Genomic DNA, 24,705 nt, shown 5'->3' with positions numbered 1-24,705 from the left:
GTCAGTGTGGTAGAGTTGCATTGATACCTGTTTGATGGCATTTGTTCAAATATTTTCCTTATTCCAAATAGGGTGAGGATTATATAACAGCCCCTGGCAAAAAAAAAAAAAAAAAAAAAAAAAAAAAATCAATCAATCAATCTAGGTTCACAGCCATAAATGGGAATGAGTGAAAGTACCTAAAACCTACTATTTTCAAGATCCATGGGAGAACTGTTTTATATATATCAACAAGCCACAGGTGTCATTTAAAATCTTTAAACTGTCATCTAAATATATATGTGGCCAATGCATGCTTGCAGTGACTGTCCCCACAGAACTGGTGTTGACAACAAAATACAGACTGATATTGATCAGCCAAAAAAGAGAGATCAGGCTAATTTGTGGAATTATGGAAACCGTAAAATTCACCAAAATTGTTCCCATTACCATAATCCATTTGAATTGAATCAGTGTTTTTCTATACAAGTTCCTTAACATTTGAGAGTAAATAGGACCCTTCCCACAATTCATATGTCCTTATGCACACTTTTCCAATTAGCAAGAAGCAAGAATTAGCATATCAACCACAGAATACTCATGCATACACTTCATAGACGTTAAGTGCTCATAAAGCTGACTATTCTATAAAAGTAATCCATGTACTTGGAATCATTAAATTTCACCTTCTGGATACATAATGCAGTACTTATGGCATGCTCTGCAGATAGATCTTGGCTAAGTACTTGTGTCATGCTCTGCAAATAATTTTTGGCTAAAATAAAAGATCAATCAAACATCTCTCTCCACAACACTTAGTCTAGTTCTTTGGACTAAAAATTAACTTGGTGAAGCTTGTATTCTTCTAGATTGATGGCCCAGTCATTCTCACTCTTTAGTGCTGCTACAGAATATACTTCTGATCTTGGACAGATCTCTGTACTGTTTCTGTAATAGCCCCAGCACCAACATAGTGACTGTCTCATCTTTATGTATATTTGTTAATACATTTTATATATATTATTTGATACATACTTCATATTTAATATGTATTTCTTAGGACTGTATGCCATGCATTAGAGAAAAACCAATGGAAGGATGAAGGTAAAGAGGCATGTACTGTACTGTACCCCTATTATGCGGAAGGCCCTCTGAACACTTTATGTATTAAATTGACACAGTTCTGCGGGTATTATGTTTAGTATGTAGAAGAGTAAAGCAAAGCTCAGAGTGTTTAGCCACTTGTGCAAAGTTGCCAATTATTAAATGATGGATGCAGCTTTAAACTCAGGTGTACCTGGCTCCGAAGCCTATGATCTTCCCAACACACCACATAGTTGAATCTCACTTGTCTCTACACATCAAAACCCGTTTTCCCTTTTCCAAATCCCTGGCCACTACCCAGCCAGCAGTGCAACAGGCTCTTTTACAGTATACATACTTTCACATCAGGTTTTTCCCCTTAATTGGATATCCTTCTTCCTCCCCAACTATGCAAACATTACTGTCCCTTCAAAAGCCATTTTCTACATTAAGTCTCACTTCCCCACCAGCCCTTTCCTTTCTCAATATGAATTGCACAATTTGGTTTCTGTAAGCATAAGTTAGTTTGAGGTATGTCCTTTCTTGTACTGTTTTCTAACTGGAGTATTATTTCAATCTCAGTCACATTATAAATTCTTTTATTTTAGTTTTTCTTGAATTTCCTAGTCCTCCTCCTTCTCAGTGTTGATAGACAGTAAGTATAGCACAAACACTACATTGCTATTGAAAATGCTATCATTTGGCTATTTCATAATAAACTGAGAGGCAATGTCATGTGCTGAAAATTGCACCGGACTGGGAGTCAAGAGACCTCAGTTGACGTTTTATGCCGTAAACTGTTCGTGCCATTTTGGACAAGTAATAGAATTTCCTTACATCTCACTCTCCTCGCCTGTAAAAGAAAGGGTTCAGACTAGATGATACATGAACAGAATGCTTATCCTTATTTATTTTAAAATGCATTCCTGAAAACAAGAAATTATAATTATAGCCATGCACTTTTGTAGCCACGTTTACCAAAGTTTCCCATTCAGAAACAATTCTCCCTCTGTGTCTTCCACTTCATTGATAAGGTTTAGTAGATGCATTATATAAAACATAGACATTAACAGGAAGCTCTTTTCAAATTACAGCCAGTTTCCCAAACCAAACTCTCAACCTTCTACCCTCATATATTTAACACATGTGCTTCTGTAAAGGTGATTTATTAGTGAAAATCACAGTGATCCCTACTATGAAACTCAGACTACCACCTGCGCATAACACTCCGGGAGTAAAATAACATGCTCACATGTGAAACTCAGGGCAAAGTCACTTCCATCTCACCAACTATACTGTCTTTCCTTTTTCTTCTTGGTTTGTTTCGAGGCAGGGTCTTGCTCTACCTGCAATGCAGTGGCACAATCATGGCTCACTGCAGCCTCGACCTCCTGGGCTCAGGTTATCCATACACCTCAGCCTCCCAGGTAGCTGGGACTATAGGCATACACCAACATGCCCAGCTAATTTTTTATAGAGATAGGGTTTCAGCATGTTGCCCAGGCTGGTCTTTAACTCCTGGGCTCAAGCGATCCATTCTCCTCGGCCTCCCAAAGCGCTGGAATTACAGGAGTGAGCTCCTGTGCCCAGCCAAATTCAAGTTTTTTAAGTGAGGGTTTTTATCAGGTTTATTATTAATCTAGGAAATGTCTATACTAATGGAAGTCTCTATGTGACAAGAAAAACTCAAAATCAAAGCAGCATAACCAAAACTATAAGAAGTGTAATAATTACAACGGCATACAGCACTCATTACAAACCATAGTTTTCTTTCATAGTGCTTTCCTTAAATCACTGCTTCATTTCTCATCCATTTATCCATTCAGTATGAAGTAACTGAACACCTACTATGAATCAGCTACCAAGCCAGCTGTTTAATTTCAATTTTGTCATGTTAAAGTACATGAAACTACTTGTTTCTAGAACATGCTATATAAAACGTAAATAATAATAATAATAAGCAGCTCAAAGAAAATGTAAATATGGAGAGAAAGCAGAAAAACCTTATATTTAACTTGAGAAAAATCCCCCAAAAGTCAAAGAAAAAAACAAAACTGCTAAGAGCAGGGAAGATATGAACTTCATCTGCACATGAGAAAATAATGGTTGGTAATATTGGTAAAGTTACAGCCTCAGAAATGACTGAAAACCATTCCGTATCACTTTTACTCTTATACTCTTATTTGAAGGAAAGAACCATAACTGTTAAGTTAGTTATATCTTTTTTTTAGAAGCAAAGAGTAAATGTTTCAATACAGTAGCCATTTTCCCATTCAACTTTATGTTAAGTATCAACCAAATCCAACCCACCAGATTTGTGATTTTGCTGTATTACATCTCCGTCCCTCCCAGTATGGACATATCTTGGTACAAATGCACTTTCTAAATGATAATAACTTAATCATTAGTAGGTACTCTACAGAGAAATAATTACCTTTCTTGATAGGCTCAATTAACCTGGTATTTTGTCTTCAGTGAGCCGAACAGTACTGGAGATCTTGGCAACACTTGGCTAAAACTGTATACATCACATCATGAAAATTAACATCTCAAGTAAGAAAATGTTTTCTTTCTTCTCTTTGCTAAGGCACTTTGTCTTCTGGTCTTTCATATTTTCAAATACTTTAGAAAATACTAAAGGAAAATGGAAACAAAAGCTCTAAAATCTGTAACAAGATTTCTCAGAAAATAAGTGGGGCCCCAAACATGTCTTTAAAAAAAAAAAAAAAAAAAAAGGAGATCTTGAGGAGATCTCAGAGTCTCTTGTACATTTATTTTACTCAGATTACTTGAGAGGAGTTGTTGGTTTTATCTCTCTGTATTTGAACTTAACAAAGCTAATGGCAACTCACTTGCTTGGAATGCCTCCTATATATCAAACACTCTACAGGGCATTTCACATAATTTAGCTAACTCCCATTTTACAGCCATCCTACAGCATGCATAATGTTATTGTTTCATTTTTTAAAAGAGGACAAAGCTCAGAGAGGTTAAGTGACTTGCACTGGGTCTCCCAGCTAGTACATGCTGGAACTAGAACTGGGATTTAAGCAGTATGCCCAACTCCCAGACCCGTGCTGGCTCACTGTGCTCGGATCTCTTTTCCATGCCATACAACTGGCTAATTGCCTCACTTGAGGAGAGCATGGTGCTGGAAAAACCAGGACTATATATATGTTAGACCTCTTTTAGGTTCGTTTGTTTAATAACAAAGAAGAATTCCGCTCCAACCTGTGCTACTAATGTGCTCCTTTGGTAACTAAATTAGCCAGTGGCTCAATATAAAATTTTATCACTGATGACCAAACACTTCAAGGTGAATTCAGGACAAATAATGTCCTCTGTTCTCACATAGGAGGGATAAAAATATTGGTAAAAATAGTGTGCATTCCTATGAGGGTTGTTTGCTAGGACATAGTAACTTTTATTTCATTATTTTTACATTTAGCTTGATGAGAAATATAATCACCAAGTTGCCAGAATCCAAGCAGTAGCAGCTAATAATCATATGACTGGGTCCCCTCACTAAGACTCTGATTATGTGAAGTTCTTTTTTGTGACTTCCACAAAGTAGATTTTTTAAAGGAGGCACTATTCTATCAAATTATGTAAATAATTTAAAACTTCCTCTTATACATCCCTCCCTGCTCTTTGTAAGTCACCCAACGATTTGCAAAAATAACCATGGGAAATGTTTTGGGTGGGCTTTTGTAGATATTTTTAGCTAAACTGGTGGAGGTTTAAAATGCAAGCATGCGAGTGACTGCCATTTAGAGAAATCACCTGCTCACACAGTTCCGTGGAGAAGTGGAATGTTTTAATGTGTGTCATTCAGTACAACATGTGGACTGCATTAAGGCAGGTTATAGCAGGTCATGCCACGTGACACAGCTGAGCCACATATAATCACAAGCAATACAACTTGCTCAATGCAACATAAATTTAAACAGGAGTAGGTTTTTTACCCTCAAAAAGAGGCAACAGCTGCTGTAGATAACAAAATGCCCACACTACCCCACACTGAGAGGGGTTTGTGCTTTGACATGATCTGAATTATATGTAGGTAGTTCAGTACATCTATATTTAGGGGCATCTCTAAATATGAACAATGGGTGTTTTGGTGCATAGAATACATTCTCTAAGTGGCGCAAACCTCATGTTTTTTTAATAGTGCATTTTGTAATTTTCTCACTAGTGAATAAGAAGCATTTTAAAATATAGCCTTAAAAATTAGACAGTAGAGACAATTTTTGGCTTAGATAAGCTGGCTTCTGAGCCAGTGGGCCAAATATTTAGTGTTCTTATTTAGACGAAAGATAAAATACTCTGCAAGTACAGCACTGAGAAGACCTAGAAAAAAGAAAACACCACTGAATTATGATAAAACAACAAATCAGAGAAAGTAGAGAGATGTGCTGCTAAAATCGACAATTGTTAATTTCCAAGAAAAGTCAGTACACGTGGCATCACTGGCAAGCACAACAGTCCTAAAAACCTTAAGAGGTCTGTTGGGTTGTTTGTTTGCTTACTCCTTCTTCCTTGAAATAGGGTGTCACATTGTAACTTGAATTATCTTGATTTTGGATACCACTTCTGACATTTAGATTTAGCTTCTCAATAAAGCCTCAGAAGTGTTCCCTGAGTAGGCAAAGAACAAATCTCTTCAGATAACCCCACCCAGCTCTGGTCACTCCCACTATGACAGCACAAACCCGCCCAGGCAACACTTACATATCCATCTCCGCATAACTATAATTAACCACGTGCTAGCTCACAAATCTATTTGAAGGCAAATGTCATATGATAAGAAGATGGGAATATTTTTACAATGTCTCTTTTGTATTCATCAATAAATATGAATCTGTTCTACTGAACTCAATTTTGAACAGTATAAAAACAAGTGAAGCATCTCATTAAAGAGGAGAAATTTAAGCTTTAGAAATCATTTCAGGCTAGAGAAAGAGTAAGAAAGCTCAATTCTGTAGGGCACAAACAATGAGTGTGTCTGAGAAATGAATTATGTACTGACTGCTTACTATGTGTGAAGCATGTTACCTGTCTGACCTAATGTGATCCATGAGAAAACTAAAACAAAAAGAGAAAAGCTTTCAGGAGTCCAGAAATTTGGCTGAATTTACATAGCCAGTGTGTGGCAGAACAAGAATTCAAACCTAGATCTCACTGGTAACAGGGCCACATCTTTGAACCAAATACATATCCTTTAAACTGGTTTCGCCTAACCTCACCCACATAGAGTTCAGGCTAAACCTATTTTCCCTAGCACTCATATTTGGTTCTCTAAGTCAACCTATCATTTCTCCACAAATAAACTGAAAACTTCTTATGGACAAAGACTTTATAAATTATTTATTTTTAATCTTCACATGACTATCTGTATGTTGGAGACCAAATAGATAAACAGTGTTTGCTGAATTTAAATGTTCTTATCTACATCTACTCGTTAGCCCCATCTTCTCCACTCAGCTCTGACAATAGAGGCAGGTGGCGTTCCTGGAAACAGGACTAAGCTTGCCAAAGACCTGAGTATTGGATCCAGCTTTGCCTCACTTTGGTTGTGTGACACTGAGAAATTCATTAGCTTATTCTTTCGGTTTCCTCATCTGTAAAATTCAAATATATAAAATCTATATCATAAAGTTGAAATAGTGTCATATTTTTCTTCGGCTGTTTTCGTACTCTATAAAAAAGGCAGGAAAGTTTAACTGACAAAACTCCTAAGTAACTGCTGTGTATAGCAGTGAATTTTTCCTGGAGCTAGGTATCGTTCAGTCATTCACAGGACATCTCTTTTGTGCAAGCATCCTTCTGGGGAGTGGCCAGACAGTGGTGAGCAAAACTCAGTCTCCACTCTTCCCAGGATTCATGATCTACTGGTCTAGATGTTATAGCTGAAATTATTTTATTTTATCACTTTCATTTTTAAAATATACCTGCAATTTCCTTTATTAGGGGAACTTTCAAGAGTCAATTTACGATCCATTAGATCTGTGATCCTAATAACTGAAATTTCTTATAAAGTAAAAAGTTACACATGACACTAGAAATACGGCTGCCCACACATTTCTGAAATATTACAGGTTATGAATAGAACACTCAGGAATTACAGGGACTGACATAAAATCATACAGATTGTTTTCACTATGAAAGTGTTGTGTTCAAAGTTTCCCAGTGTAAGTGCAAAACTCTAATTCAGGTCCTAATTTAAAAAGATGCACTATCAGACCAATAAGGCAACATGGCTTTGGTCATCACCACTGTACTATTTGAGATAAGATGAAAACAAAAAGAAACATTCCAAAATTCACATGTTGATATTTGGTATATTAAATATTCTGGAAGACTAAATTCTCAATATAAAAAAATTACATGACATTTTATGATCATCAGTTGCAGAACTGATCACATGAAAGATGACAATTACACCAATAGGTCTCTTGAACCTGGTGTCATCTTTTAAAATGTGTTTGTGTTAAAATACATTTCCAGTCCGTGGGATTACACTTTTATTTACTTTTATTTCTCACAAAAAGATGTGATGTGTTTAATGTTAATAATTCCATAACAACCAATTAACAGAAATGTGAAGAACAGATTTTTCATAAGAAAAGAGTTGTTGGCAATGGATTTCAACAAATTCCCCGGCTGGCTAAAGATATATCATGCTGGGCAATGGAGTAGGCAAAACCCTTCCATGGCAAACTTTCAAGGACCCATCCTTTATGGCCACGCTCCCTGTCCTCTCTTTTCTTCTTTTAAAATGCCAGTCGTGTATGGATGAGGCACATGTTTCTTCTGCCAGTGCCTGCTCAAGCAGACAGTTTACTAATTTGTAGCTCAGTAAACCTTTCACTGCACTGAGCACCTTGAGGTTAGCACATCTCTAATCATTATTTGATAACAGAAATCTGCAAGCATCACATCCCTGGTAACAAGAACATTGTATCTTAGCAACCAGCCTTGATATTCAAACAATTTCATTAAAGCGTAGCACCTCTTAGCAGGTGGGTGAGTACGGGTGTTGATAAACATTTATAACATGATCAGCCATTGTGTTTGCCAACACTATAATCAGCATGACAAATTTATGAATTTGTTTACAAGCTCCTAGATAGCCAATCTATGTAGGTAAACTACATTTCAGACTGGTTAGGAGATCCAAATATCAGATCCTTATTTTAAATGGAGAGTTTCTTTAGAAACCTATCAATTTAAAAGATTGCCAAGCTTCTCTCAGAACAGAGACATCATTAATATTTCCATTGTAGTCTAATCTTCAAATAGTAGAGTTGAATTTAAATGTTTCAGGAAAAAAATCTGAGTAGGGACTTCAGCTACATTGAGATTCATAAGAATCACATTGTAAGGTTGAATTTCCTTCTTCAGATGGATAGTCAGCTGACATGTCTTTCATGCCCACTGATCTACTGCATCAATGACTTAAAGTAAACAAATGAGGTAAAACTCCCCTTTCTAAAAAAGAAGAAAATTTTTCAGTAAATAATTTACTACAAATTTTTAAATGTAGTATAAATGTATTTTATAGACATTCTTTTTAGGAATTATTGATCTGTCACCATTGTGAGTTGGTCCAGACATGAACAGCCTTTTCTCATCTATTTACTTCAATCTAATACTTACCTATAGTGTTTATAGATTTGTCTGAAATTTAATATTTCACCTTAGAGAGATTTTAATGTTTTTCCTAGTGAATGATCATGAATATACGTGTATTTTTTAAATCCCCACCAACTCCATGTTCTTCAAAATTGAGAAGTCTTCCAATCTGGAAAGTACTAACAGGGCGCATCTTTCTTAATTATATAACATAGCTTCTAATATGACTATAAGATACCAAACCTGTGATTCTTCAAGTGTTACCAAGTATAAAAGTTCACCGAGGCATGCACTGGCAAATAGGTAGAAGAAAAACAAGGACTTTTATACTTTCTGAAGTTTGAACCTTGAACCTACAGCACACGGTTACAACAGGGCCCCTGGGCTCCTCATCCCTAAACAAGCTATTAATCTACCTGAAATAGGTGAACTTCAGTGAAGCATTATCAAATAGGTAACAAGCTTCCTTTCAAATTAAAACCAGCCATGATGAAAAACAAGTTTGCTGACCTAGCTTGTTCACCATGAACCATGACACGTCAGTTAATAACTACCACCTGGGCAACTCCAAGCTTCAGCAACTACCATTGCAATGTTAGAAAGATTCAGAGACAACAACATAGAGTAAAGCCTGAAAGATCAACTGCTCTACATGCAAATAGTGCCGGGAACAAAAATCTTCAGGGAGAAAGAAAACACTTAAAATGTTGTAGTGAGAAAAAGAATCATGATCTGTTGGTACCCTAAAGCAAAGACAAAAATTCTCTTCATTTGTGTATATGATTCCAGGTGAGGCGAGGGACAGGATGAGGAGGTGCAATGGGGAGACCGGGGCAGTATTTGCCATATCCTACACATTAGGTTAACTGTTACACTTATAACAATTACTCCTCCTGATTTCCTGAAGCTTCCTAATATCTATTTCTCGTATTTTGACCACATGTATAGAAACTCTTTTTGTCTGACGGAGAAAACAATTCTGTTTCTGAGGTGGGGTGTGGAGAAGGGTGTAATGACTGAAACAGGGACACAGTTGGAATCAGGGTTTACATTTTGGTAAAGTCTTTAAACCTCTATATTTATGCAAGCACTATTAACTTGTCAACTACTTATTAATATGAGCTCCTTATAGTCTGCATCTAACTTTTAAAACAGTCCCTTCTCATAAGAATTTTAAACTTGGTTTTCTATGTGAAGTTTGGGGCAAGAACCTGTGTTTCTGAATGTGTAAGACTGTGTGTGTGTGTGAGAGAGAGAGAGAGAGAGTACAGTATGTTGCTAGTCTATTTTTTACTTACTGAAGTGGTTAATTCTACATCCTATTTCTTTCTATGAGAGAGCTATCAAAATTCACTGGTTCAGTGTAGAAAGGCTACCACCTAAACTGTTGAACTGTGGTCATTAAAATGCTGGATTTCTAAAAATGTATAATAGGTCATAACTAATGCAACTGTTGCGAAGTAAGAAAGATTTCTTATGTACTATTTTACCCTCTGAGCTGTGTTTATACATTACGGATTATCTTCCAGTTAAACAAAAAATATATATGTAAATTAATAAACACCTCATTCCACAATAACACCAGCTCATAAAGATTCTTTAGCGCATCCTTCCCTTGCCTGAGCTTGACAGTTAAAGAAAGGCCTGGTGCACATCTCAGCGACCCACCTCAGAGAGGCGCTACTGCTACTGTCAGGCACTAGTGGCAAGACCAAGCCTTGACTTTTACGTAACCATTGCCAGGTGGTATAGGGTTTTTTGGTTTTTTTTTTTTTTTTTTTTGGTATAGGGTTTATTTATGAAATTCATGGGACCTGACTACAAATAATTTTTGCCCAGGCTATTCAGACCTAAAGTTTCTGCCAAAATATTCTGAAGAAAAACAACAGCCTATGTCACTGGACAGTCTGAGGAAGAAAACAGGGAAGAACTGTCACCAGCATAAACCAATGCTGTAGTGATTGTGCACAAGAAGCCACCTCTCCAACGAGCCCTTGGGTGGTTTGCTGTTAGAAAATTGTAAGGATTGAAAACGCCACAGAGTCCACAGGGCTTGGTATGTGCACAGTACTTTTTACCTGAAGGTATCAAGGTGCAGGATAAATATTAACTCACAAATCCTGTCAGGTTTGCAGACATGTGGAGTTTGAAAACTCCAACTTTGAGTCAGAATTCCTCCCCAATTCCATTTTACTCCATTCCCAGGAAAAGAATAAGATTTACTTTTCCATAAAAGTTTGAATATAAATAGAAAACTAAAACACCCATGGAACTGAAACTTCTAACCCTCTTTCACTCATAATCCATTCTATTCTTTAGATTGAAAAAAAATTAAAAACACATCAATGCTTATCTGGTAACATCAAAAAAAAAAAAAAAGACCTATGTCTTTAAAAAACAAACCCTCTATCATGTTTTGAAAATAATTGGTATAGAAATGTTTTAAGACTATATAGTAAATGTCCTAGTTCCCAAAATAGGAACAATTCATAGACAAGTTTAGCATGTCTTAATTACTCTAGACCACTATTATCGCCACTAGTGATTGAATTGTTTTGTAATGCAGCCCCAATATATAGACAGTCATTTGCCTCCAGAACAAACAATTAAGATTAAAATTTAGTTTTTCATTTTTGTGTCTTTTTGCAGGCTTTTCAAAAAATCTCCCTTTCCAGAAGCTGCCATGCTACTCTTAAGGCAAGCTATTCTAAAAGCAACTTTATTCTCTTCTAACTTGTTGCCTCTAAGATAATGTTAGCCAGGAAACCAGATATCCAAGCTAGAAAACTAAATTCCTAATGAGTGAAGGTCTATGGTTGCTGTCAATGAATGAGGTACATACGTCTATTACATGCATGAGACATATGCATTGTAGCTGCTTCCTTATTTATAACAATATTCTGATTATATTTGATCTACATCCTGGGATTGGTGAGCTGTTAGCATAGTGAAAAATACACAGGTGATAGGAAAATCTATATTTCTATAATGGTCATTTGAAATAGTTAACTGGTGGGTGACTGGCCATGGAATAATATATTTGAGATAAATTTAAGGATATGACACTCAGGAACAAGGTAGTAGAGCTATTGAATTTTTTTCTCTTTATCTTTGCAATGTTTGTTTGTTTCTAAAAGGAAATTATTCTAAGATTTTAATTCCCACTTCTATTTTCTCTATATTCATTGATCATTAGAGACTCAGGATCAGACCAAAAAATACTACTGCTTCACAAGTTTTATTTGGTTTGCTTTTTCATATTAAGTTGTTCCTATATTAGCAACCAGTACAAACAAGCTGAGGCTATAGAGAATCAAGTGAAAGAGAATGTTTCCCTTCTGCAAGAAGACGCTAAATCAGCGTGATATGTTCCTACTGATATCTAAGGATATATGCAATGCAGTAAAAAAATGGATGAAATTTTTGTAGAGAGAAAGGGCTTGCGCATAATGCTCACAACTGAGTACCTGAAATAAACAGTACAGGTAACACTGGTTGGCAGGTCACAGCTTGTGCCAGGATGAATAACAGTGCAATCAGTGTTCCAGCAGCTACCTATTGCTGATCAGGAAGAGCACCTGGATCTCACTAAATACCTTCCCTGCAGTAAAATCCTTAAGAGGTTTCTCAGAGAGGTACCAATTAGGCTTCATCATGAAAACTTTCTTTTAACAAAACTAGATATGTTTTTGAATTTGCCAAAACCAGATGTTTTTTGAATTTACAAAACAAATTTTTACTCCTACAGAATACACATTTCTCCCAAATACCTCAATGGGTCCCAAAGGGTATATAAGAATCACCTGGAGGATTGGTGGAGTTGTAGACTTTAGATCATGGATTACACTTTACAGTTATTCCTATACTCCATCACGTAATCCTTCATATTGCAAACGAGTTTATGGTCCAGAAACATATAAAATAATATTGTGCAACTTTTCCCACATAGGCCTCTAGACCATTAGTAAAATACAAACATCACCCAGTCAGAACTAAAACCTTACAGTCTTAATGGCACTGTTGTGACTAAATAACCAGGTTAAGTCACTACCTAAATGGTTGCCATTCATGGGTGAGGCCTCCTGGGTGCTTGTTAGAAATCCAGTATCTCGGAGCCCACCCCAGGCCTACTGGCTTAATATCTGCATTTTAACAAGATCCTCAGGTCAGTCTAATGAACATTAAAATTTGAGAAGCACTAAGAAAAAAAGGAGGGAAGCAAGGGAGTGAGGGAAGGAGAAGTGAATGAAGAATATAGTGTTCTTCCCCGCACTCTTCTAAGGGCTTATATGCATTTATTCAATTAACCCCCACAATAAATTCAATGTGGTAGGTATAAAGACCACAAGTGTAAAGATATGAATTAAAACCTACTTTCTCTAATACATGAAGATGTTTAATGATATTTATGAGTGGAAATTGTTTTGCTTTTTGACACTCCCAAGTAGGCCCTAATGGTTCTTTAGGAAATCTCTGTAGGCAGCCATGGTAACTTCGGTCTGTAACCTCTTTTTATAACCTTCTATTCTTAGCAAAGAGAAGTAACTGACACAGAAATCAAGCCAGACGTTCATCCTGGAATTATGGCACGGGGTCAGGGGAGGTGGAAGGGTGAAGGGGTAACTTTTGGGAAGACTGGAGCTCTACCAAGAGCAGACAAATTTTCCACCTCAGCTTTTCTTTCCTCCCAAAGTATGTCTCACCTTAAGTTCATCCTAAGGAAAAGCTAATATTATATATACATATACACACGTATATGTGTGTGTGTGTGTGTATATATATTATATATATATATATACACACATATATATATTTTTCTTTGCATTACTAAGCATATTGAATAACTAGAAGGGGAGATGTTTTGGTCTGTTATTCTTGGTAATGGTCCAATATTAAAACAATTTTACTAATAAAATAAAAATAACCTTTGTGACTCCAACATGAGAGAACAAGCAAGAGGGGGGAAGGAAAGAGAGGAGGGAGGAAGGAAAATGGGGTGACAGGCAGGAAAGAAGGAAAAAAGAGAAAACGCCAATTCAGATGGACTTTAAAATCCTTACTTTGTAATACTTTAAAAAGCCATCACCTTTTAGGAGTGAATCAAAGAAAAAAAATCTGCTTTGCTTATTGTTTCTATGTTCATCTAGAGCATAGAATATTGCCTAGCCTGTGATAGGACAGAATACTAATGAAATTAGGACAGTTAGTCCCTTGGATGGAGACCTTCCTTGTAGTTTGTTTTCTTTTATTTGACATAAGTCATAGGCTATGGAATATATTCAGTTAAAACAATGACCAGTATCCATTATTTAATCTCACTGCATAATAATTACTAATAGAAAATATATTTTGTTCCCTAGAATATAAATACTAAAAGTCCCTCCTTTATTAGAACTGACACCAAGATATGAATTTTTTTGTTGTTGTTTTGTTTCACCATTTACCTCTAACACACTGAGATTCATTTTAGAATGCCTGAGAGGATTATCAGAGTACTTTGATTGATAAATTACAAAAGGTACAAACACTCTGCAATTTTCTCAATTATCCTGAGGTTATTACTTATAAACATTTTATTTATTGCTATAAAGCAACCATGAGGTATGAGGTATGTGTAGAAAGACTCAACACCAAATGGCTTACATTTTTATGTCTTATGGTAATCTTTACATTAAGAGAATATTCTTTATATGATTGTAAGTCCTACATTTGAAGCAGAAACCCTCCATTCTGAGTTCCATTTTGTGCCCATTCTAAGTTTCACATTAAATTCTAAGCATCAACCATGATTATTGCTGACATCTTTATATCAATGAGCCTCTGAGATTTTATGCAAAGCCCTGAAAACTTCACCCAGGGTGTCATAAAATTAGGCAAGCCCGGTTTTCCTCTGTGTTTACTAACTGAAGCACACAGTCTCTGAACTTAGTAGTAGTACATGGCTGGCTAGGCAGTCATGCCCAGTTTTCACCATTTATTATTCCTTTTAATGGCTTTCTTTTCATCCCAATGAAATACTCTGTCTCTTAATTTCACGTGAATATCCTTTACCTGGGAAAGTGGAAGAAAAATGATAACACTTGTTTCAAATTAATTTCTTACGTTTCCCTCAGTGAAGTGTATCTAAAGAAGCAAAACTTATTGAATTAAGTTTAATGACATAATAAATTCTTCCTTTCCGACAATGCTGTGGCTTAATTCACTAGTGCACTTTAAGCTTTTGCCTTTAGCGTCTGATGGGTCATTAGTCTGTATGTAATCCAGCAATCCGACTCCTTGGAGTCTAAACTCAATCAGTAAGCACCAAATCAGTAGTTTCTGAAATATGACTGGTAGGTCAAGTGTCCTCAAAAAGAGTGCCTGGGGCATCCCAGATGGAGAATAGGGCATGACAAGCAACAAACTAGGACAGAATTTGATGCTGGTATTCACTGAAGACTTCATTCATTTTAACTCACTAAACAACTATTCTTCAAATGATTTGACCTCCACTTTTGATGTTTTCTAGCAATAGGTCATGCAATAAAATTGGTTGGTATGTGCCAATAGCCTTAACATACATATCATCAAGTTGAACATATTCTAATCACATTTTTGCCCCAAAAACCTTTGCTTAATATCAGGAAAATGGGCCATAGAATCGCTATCAGTCATCCTAGACCAAAACAGGCTAATTACTGCACAACGATCCCACATATGAAATGTGCTCTCTGCTGGGTCAAATTTGTCTTTTTCTTTGACAGCATCATCTATGGTTGAAAAATAGAAATATAGATACTACTACTATTTTCCCTGGATTTCACATCAGATTTGGGAAAACATTTCTACTCTATCTCCAGTGGCTAAAGCAGCCAACCTATCCAATCTACTTAGTTCTGCTATATGGCTACATTCATTTATTTATTCAGTTGATTCTAGATACTGGAAATAGAGATAAAGGCTGCAGTCACTACCATCAGGATTAAACAATTAATTTTAGATAAGTGATATGACGGTGTACTTTAGCTTACATCATCATCATCATTCTCATCATCATCATATCTTTTTAAATAATTTAACATAAAACACACAAGACAACACTAGATATAATTCAGATCTGACATTATGCATGGAGAAATAGAGAAAAAAAATCCTCCCCCCACCTTCTAAAACAGGATTCTCAATGTTCTATAAAAAACACTTTGTCTCACTTCATCATGGTGTCATCTTCCTAGAGGAACTTGGTGGAAAGACTAGACCCAAGAGTTGAATTGAATCACTTTCTTTAGAAACTTAAGAGCCAGCAGCTAAAATTGCTGGTTGGCCATGGTCCCTGTGAGCAGATGGAGGAGCAACAAGGGCCATGGCAGCAGGAACAGATACAGAGAATTTGGATTCTGAAAGGAAGGTGACCGTGAGAGCATGAGAAGGGAGGAGAGAGAAAACAGGGAGCCTGAAAGAGAAGTGAGTACAGTCAGAAGCAGCAGGACAGAGGAAGCAAGAAAGGAAGAGCAAAAGGAGAAGAGAAATTGAAGAGTGGGTGGGAGGAAGAACAAGTGAGAAGAACATTAAACTACAGCACATATGCCTAAACCCATGAAATTAACATATTGAAAATAATCCAGTGCTTCCTTATAGAGAAAACAGTGGTTGGATCAAATTGCAGGGCCTTGTAGATGAGGAAGCCAAGTGACACACTGCAATAGGCAGCCTCTAAAATGGCTCCCAGGACTCCCTGGCTCCTGGTTATGCATGTCCATGTGTAATACCCTCCCATTGAGTGTGGGCTGGACCTAGTGACTCACTTCTTACCAAGAGAATACAGCAAAATTGATGGGTTCTCACTTCCAAGATCAAGTAACAAAAACGCTCTGAATTCCACCTTGCTCACCTTTCTTTCCCTCGTCTACTCACTCTGTAGAATGCCACCTGCCATATTGTTAGCTGTCCTATGGAAAGAGCCACATGCCAGGGAACTGAGGAAAGCCTCTGGCCAGTAACCAGTGAGGAAATGGAGGCTGCAGTTCAAAAGCTCCCAAGGAATCAAATCCTTCAAACAACTGACTGAGTTTGAAGCTAGTCTCTCCTCGCTGAGCCTTTAAGTGAGACCACAACCCTGGCCAATACCTTAATTGTAGCTGTGTGAGAGCCCTTGAGATAGAGAGTGGCACTTAAGCTACCTACTGATTCTGGACCCACAGAAATTATGAGATAATAAGTGCTTGTTGTCTTAAACTGCTAAGTTTTAAGATAGTTTGTTATGCAACGATGGATAATGCACACATTTAATAGGAAAAGGACTGCTTTGATCCAGATTAAGTCTAGGTCATCATTTTTACAAACAGGTCTTGCTATACACAAGTGCAACCCTAATAGACTTAATAACAGAATTATGGAAAACTCTACCTATGATAAAGGTAAGAAATTGGTTTATTCCTAATATTCCCTCATATTTCTCACAGAAACCTGGGTTTGAGCACCAACTACGAGCCAGGTACTTACTAACTGTGAGACACGGTCAAGCCATTTTACCTTTCTGAGACACAATCTTGATATGTGGAAAATGCAGCTAATAAGTATCTCGTTTGTCATGATTGTCATGAGATTGACCCAAGGTCATGTAATTGAAACTACTTTGGAAACTGTAAAACCAGTCAAAACATAAGTAACCAAGACACTGCTGCAGTCCATCTCATGGAATTTCTCCAGGCTAATAACATTTTAAATATTTGCAACTCCTCAAAAAATAGTTCCCTTTTTAATGAGGCAAAAGACAATATCGCTTTAGTTCTTAAGTTTTGCTATGAAATATCTTAAGTTTTTGTGTTGTTTTTGCCAAATCTAATGTTTTGGGTCAATACCAATTCCATCCTTGGTCATTTCATGTATATTAAGATTTAGCCAAATAATTCCAAGTGTTTTTTTTTTTAATTTAAAAAAATATGTCTTGGGTGAGATTCCTTAGAATCAGGGCCTGAGGTAAAAGTTTTTGTTCAAGTGATTTATTGGAGCATTCTCAGGAGAAGGGGAGCAGATGAGAGTGGAAGAATGTTGACCAAGTGTGGGCTTAGCTGGAGGCTAGCTTCATTTGATTTGGAAGTTCTGGAGCACAAATCATACCACGGCATTAGGTCCACCTTGAGGTAAAGAGGCTGGTCTTTAGTTAGCTCCCCACTACTTTGACCCCCGTCCCTGTCATTTCCCAGATGACAAGTCTCCAGGGAAGAAGGTAGCTATGAGGTCATGAGCCACACTCAAAGCAGCTTGGACAGGAGGCAGGGGGGAAGCAAGTACGAGCCACTGAAGGGCATCTAAGCAGGGTAACAACACCATCTCCTACAGGGGATATATTTCTTGCCTTTTTAATTGTATTTTCTCATCACTTTTACTAATAGGTCTTGTTATGCTAAATAGTTCTAGCATTTTATACCAGCTGTGTTAAATGAGACAGCAGAAAAGCAGCAGTGTGGAAAAAGAAAGATTTGTCTCTAATCAGAGTTGTGCAGCTTAATTCAAGTCAGACAACAAATGAAAGGGGTCATTGGGAGACTTTTGCTCCTAAAATATAGCCATTAAGAAATACACACCGGAGGTACGTAGGCAAAGCTAAGGCACGCAGGGTGCCTGGGAAGCAGCAGTTCCTCAGCTAGGCCAAGTGGGAGAAGAGTAACGGGAGTGGCTTGGGCAGAGAAGGCCAGTGTGACAGAGCTGTCAACACAGGTCCCCAAGAGAGGCAAAGGTAAGACAAGTCCACACCCAAGAGAGAATGAGGAGAAAGGAAGGGAAGGAAGAGGGAGAAGAAGTGATACTCATAACCCAAGAGGAAGGATGAAGACAAGAATCTACCCAGTCTGCAATCACAGGCGTGTCCTAACTATCTCCTGACAATGAATGCCTCTGACTTTTCCCACCAAATTTTTCTCTGTTTCTCATATCCGACACGGCTCACCCTTTTCCTTATAAATTGTTTACATTTGAAAAAGCTCAATCATGAAACAGAAGATGGTAAAACTTCTGTTTGATGGTTATTATTAACACTTCAGCTGGAGCTTCCTGAAACATTATTGCTCTTGGTTGCCTTGAAGGAGGGGTTGGGATTTGTCAAAAAATATATTTGACTTTAGTTGCCCAGAAGAAATTCTGAAGCTTCCAAATGCATGGGAGGCTTTACAGAGGTGCTCAGTGGGGAAACGCAATCTGGAGATTATACCATACAGAGCACCCAGCCTTCCCTCCCCAGCATGGATGGATGATCATTGCCAATTCTCATTTGTGCTTCTGACATTAATTAATTTTGGCTTTTTTAGTATATATGAAAAAAAGATTGGAGATTCTCATGAATAAAACAGTACAGTGGCAATACTATTTCAACCAGAATTCTGTCTCTTTCCATCATTCTCAAGCATAGATTACCACTTTTTAAAACTATTGCAACTAAGAAATGTTTATGTTTGATAAAACTAAAATGTAAACACGGGTTTAAGGTGCTTGCCTAGCTTGCTTTCTATAACAAAATATCTGCTGGTTTTCAAAGTTATATTGAAACAGTATGTTAAATTCAGTTCTGACAGCATATAAAGATACTGGCTTTCCTAGACACATAAGCAAAGTCTTTTTTATGAGCTCATAAAGGCTAGACTTAAGGAATATTTAAGTAGTGGATAACTCATAGAACAAATACGATATCTTTATTCATTCAGCTAACATAGAGGGCAACCACAATTTATTCTTCTTAGATCTTCCTCTCATGTTTCATATTCTTAGGAAGGGAAAGGTATTTAGAAAAGACCTAAATACATTTTTTTATTATTATTGAACTATCAAAGATGTGCTCTCTTTGGAACTCCCTTCACTTCCTCATTCTGTGTATGTTAACCCACTTCAGAGACCATGGTGAAATGAACCCAAAACACCAACTTACTATTTGCATTATAAATGGAGACACAAAAGGATATGTTTAAACTTTTGGTTGATCTGGCATATCAAAGATTTCTTTCTAAGCTTACTTCAGTGAGTGCATTGAAGTAAACTGAAAGCAATAGCTTAAAAGTGGCTTTAAAAAGTCATAAAAAAAAAAAAAAAAAACAGCTATTTCCATGGAAATCTTCAGTTTACTCTCCAAGCCCTCTTTCAGAATTGCTTCTTTCTTACCCTCTTCTTTATTTGCAGGACTCAACAAGGAGGAACTCTGGAGTTTTCTGAATTCAAGTGTTAAACTAGTTCTCACTGGAGTGCAATCCATTTTCCTTTCCTTGTCAAATTTGCACTCAAACTTCCAGCGAGCAGCCTCACTCTGACTTTTTTTTCCCTTGAGCTAATTACCAACACTGCACCTTGGACTCTAACCAAGTACTTTGCCATGTCGGCCATTTTCCTCTGCTTTATAAAGTTCACAAGAAAATTATAAGTCAATAGAGTGCTTACCTGAGAGTTCATAGAAGTGAGGCTGATGAAATTTAAACAAGTCGCCAGGTCTCAACAGTCGATACAGCTTTTCTGAACTTCACCTTAGACCTTCACAGATCTGCGGTTTTTATTTTCCGTTTTCAAAATGGAGGCCAGGGTCTCCCTAAGAATCATGGGAAAGGTGAAATAGGCCGCAGGTGAATGGCATTTCAAAGCTCTTAAATAACCACTGAATAAGGGCTCCTGTGAACTGAGCCTGGGAACAGTGCCTGTGGGAGAACCTGAACACCTCCTGTTTAGCATTAGCTGGGAGTAGTTAACAACTCTTCATGAAATCAGATGATTAAAAAGTGTAGGCCAGGTGCAGTGGCTTATGCCTGTAATTCCAGCACTTTGAGAGATCGAGGCCAGCGGATTACTTGAGGTCAGGAGTTTGAGACGAGCCTGGCCAGCAAGGGGAAAGCCTGTCTCTACTAAAAATACAAGAAGGAGCTGGGCATGGTGGTGCACCTGTAATCCCAGCTCCTCAAGAGGCTGAAGCAGGAGAATTGCTCGAACCCGGTAGGCAGAGGTTGCAGGGAGCCAAGATCACAAAACTGCACTCCAGCCTGGAACCAGAGCTAGACTCCATCTGAAAAAAAAAATTGTAAAATATTCACAGAATGGGAGCTTTTATTATCAGAAAATGATGGAAAAGTCAAAGTGCTTCAGTCACTAAATTGTTAGAAGTAAAATACACACTACTACTAAATTTGTCTGGGCAATAAGGTTTCTCTAATATGAAAAGTTATGCCCATATTGACTATTTGTCATTTCAAAGTATTGTTTTCACTGTATCCTCTTTGGAGATGATATCCTATCTGCCTCACATTTTATAGTGTTTGAATATTTAAGCTAATTTTATATTCTATCTGACATGTGTCCACCTACAAAAGTATCTCTAATTTTGCTTTTTTTCCATGCTTTACCATACTTTATATTGATCAAAAAATAGTTCATGTGGGAAAAGGTATCTGTCTGTTTAACCAAATAGATCTTAATAGTGTTGATAGAGTCTTATTATATTCCTGTCATAATTATTTTTTAAAACTTCTGGTCTTTCTTTGAAATGGCAAAACTTCTTGTATATAAAGAGTTGAGGATGAAGAACTCTGATTATAATTTCACCAACTATTTCAGTATTGTCCTTTGGAAGTACATACAGTCTCAACACCAAACTTTGAAACACTAACACACCCCAACCTCCAAAAAGAAAAGGAAAAATAAAAGAAAAATAGTAAAATGTCTTCACAGATTCAGTAAAATAATATTAGCATTAAATTTTTGATAACACTGAAGAAGAGAGATGCTAACATTGACATTTAATAATATGGAACTTATTAGACCAGAGGTACATTTTTCTTTCATTAAGTTAAGGAATACAATATGTAATCATTTTAGCTTTACAACAAAATTCGTTTCTTTAGGGTGGTTAGATTTCTTGATTTGGGTTTGCAAAGTTATTCTCTATTCTTGAATGCAAAATTTGCTTCCTAGTTAAGTCTAGAATACTGAAAGTTATCTGTCATATTGTTTTAATATTATTTTTTAGCAAATCTAACCCTTGGAAAGACATCCAACTGTCACTAAATATCTCATCTAGCTAAATTGAGGCCAAAGTATTAATGTCAACTTTGAATTCTGAATGCATTTATTCATTGTCTATCAATTTGCCAACCTTTCTAAAGTGCAAGTTTATAAAAATCAAAGAAATTGATATTTTCTTGGGGCTGTATAAAGCCTCAAATTATATTTGTCAATGACTCATTCTAGAGGAGAACTTTAGTAATGTTCTATTATTGCCACATATTCCTGTGCTCGTGTTAGAAACACCTCAGTATCTTTCCCTTTCTGCCACCACCTCCTACCAACTTCCTCCTGAGTTATGAGATTCAAGGCTATATTATAATGACCTTGGCCATCGTTTCACTAAGATTTTTCCAATATCACCACTAAGTCCTCCTGAAAACACACCTCCCTTAAATCGTCCATCTAAACTTCTCAGGGGAAGCCTGCCCAACAGTGTAAAGAAAACAAACAGAAATCCATAATAATGCAAAGGAAGCCAGCAGTTTTATATTGGAACAACCCTATTCTAAGGTTAACCCCAGCTGGAATTTCTGCAAATTGTCCATTTACATGACCATTCACCAAGGTTGTAAATGATGTTCAATACTGGCTTCCTGCCAGTTTTAAAAAATAATTATGACAGGAATATAATAAGATCTATTTGGATCTTATTATAGATCTATTAAGATCTATTTGGTTAAACAGTTTAATTGACTCTGCAAATTAAAGAAGAAGGAAAAAAGGAATAAAAATATCTGTTACTGTTAAAAGCAAATAACAAGAAGCAAAGTAAGCCATTGACTTGCCAGGCAAATGAGGTTTCCGAGGAATTGCTTCTGTATTAGTCTTTAGGATAAGAAATTTAAGAATATAAAGTTACTACAAGTTAGCATTTTACTTAATCTCTTATTTGCCATGAGACGAAGGCACTGCCAACCACAAAAACATGTTTTAAAAAGAATTGAAAATATTTATTTTTCTTTTGAGAAGAAAAACTTCTTAATCAGACTTCTTAATCAGAATAATTTGAGAGTTTATTTGGAATAATTTATTAAGATTCCATATAAATCAGAAGTCAAAATGTCACTTAAAAATCTTTGTATTTAAACAAACTTGTTCAGCGAATATGGAGGTTCTAGAAAATGTCGGTCTGTGAAATTTTATACCTATAAACATGATGGAAGAAAAAAAATTTGGAAAAAGATCCACTCCTCTCCATCCCTTCCACCCAGGGGGGAAAAAACCTATGTTATGGATGGTGACATTCAGTGAGATGGGTATTAACAGACAAGTGCTAAACTCTGTAAAATATAACAAGGAGATTCTGATTCTAATGATAAACATGTTATTGTTACATGTTAACATGTCAATGTTAGCATCTCTCTTCATCAGTGTTATTGTTCATTTCTAACTGTCTGAAATAATCCTGGATTTTACTTAAATTCTGCCTAAAACTCTTACTTACATTGTGTACTAAAAATTTCACAAAGCAACAAAATCTGGAACAGTCCATCTTGCAAGAATGAACGGCTGCTTTCAGTGTGTCTGATAAAAGTGGCATCCCCTCCCCCTCCTCAGGTGCAAACACACCAGAGCAGGTTTTCCTGTTATTCTGATGCATGCCTTTCTTCCCATATTAACAATAAAAGTTTGGTATGCTATCTGCCTGCAGAAGTTCCTTCCTGAGCACAAGTGTGTCTTATCTGTTGAGAAATTCTGACACCAGGTAGACCGTTGTTTATGTGAAAAGGCATCTCTCTTGGGCAGATAACTGAGTGCTTTAAGAACCTCGATAAATGAGCAAGTTCTCTGTGCAAATATACAAAACACCCAGCTAATATCAAATGGCTTTTTAAACTATTATGCATTCCTAAGATGGACATTTCTACATGTAACCTTGCCACCTGGCTGTGTTTCCAAAGCTCCCCAGCAATCGTCCAGGCCCAGCTAGTTTCTATATGGTTTGCCTCTGCTCAGTTTCCACAATCTAGTCAAGAAAATCCAAAAGATTAATTGCTGTTCCCTAAACACTTCTTGCTTTCTCCCACTTTTCACACAAGGGCAGTACTAGGAAAATAAGAATAAAAATAATACAATCTAGGCCATTCACCTTTGCTTTTTCAAACCTGCCTCTCAGCCAGGGCTGACAGCCAGCCTGTTCTGCCTACCTGCCCCCAAACCAGCTTGCTGAGCCATGCTAACTCACCACCACTCTGTTCCTGCTTCTATAAAGGAGTCAACCAAATAAACTCATTTAGGTTCATGTGTTAACACATTACTAGTCTACACTTCCAGCTAACTTGTCCAAATTTAAATTTACAAATAAACAGGTAAAACTTCAATTACAAATTTATTTCCTTCCTTCCTTTCTTTTCTTTCTTTTTCTTTTTTTTTTTTAAACAGGGTCTCCCTCTGTTGCCCAGGCTGGAATACAGTGGCACAATCATAGCTCACTGCAGCCTTCAACTCCTAGGCTCAAGTGATCCTCCTGCCTTAGCCTCCCAAGTAGCTGGAACTATAGTCATGGGCCAGCCACCATGCCTAGCTGATTTTTTTTTTTTTTTTTTTTTTTTTTTTAGTAGAGATGGGGTCTTGCTATGTTACCCAAGCTGCTCTCAAATTCCTGAGCTCAAGCACGCCTCCTGCCTCAGTCTCCTAAAGTGCTGGGATTATAGGCAAGAGCCACAGCACCCAGCTACACACTTAGTATTTCTTAAGCATACATATGTGCTAGCCAGTGTGCTGAGGTTACAGAGAGAATCAAGAGAGTCTCTACCCTTGTGGTCCTTGGAGTCCAGAGAAGTCAGTGGATATGAACAGTTATGATGAACACTGTGATGGGAACGTGTACAGGATACAATGGGAAAATGTAGGTGAGGCCCTGCCCCAGTGGTGCAATAAATGAAGGGGCTGAGAAAGACTCTTTAAAGCCATGATTCCTGGAATGGTGTAAAATAAAGTGGGAGTAAGCAGGTGAGGAAGGCAAGCGAGAAGGACATTCCCAAGGAAGGATAA

At 37.0% G+C, this 24,705-nt stretch overlaps 1 long non-coding RNA gene across 3 annotated transcripts in view; it reads right to left on the bottom strand.

Moving 5' to 3' along the window:
- Nucleotides 1–24,705, bottom strand: part of LOC116556892 — a 391,699-nt gene that overhangs the window by 261,535 nt on the left and 105,459 nt on the right. For all 3 annotated transcript variants that reach the window (XR_004271230.1, XR_004271235.1, XR_004271234.1), the window contains exon 4: nucleotides 20,101–20,245. This is a non-coding gene — a long non-coding RNA (uncharacterized LOC116556892). The remainder of the gene's footprint in view (nucleotides 1–20,100; nucleotides 20,246–24,705) is intronic.

This window comes from Sapajus apella, unplaced genomic scaffold (genome assembly GCF_009761245.1).
Source record: "Sapajus apella isolate SASKATOON/1434 unplaced genomic scaffold, GSC_monkey_1.0 scaffold18, whole genome shotgun sequence".
NCBI lineage: Eukaryota > Metazoa > Chordata > Mammalia > Primates > Cebidae > Sapajus > Sapajus apella.
Note: the sequence above shows the minus strand (reverse complement) of the source record. Positions and strands in the feature narration are given on the sequence as shown.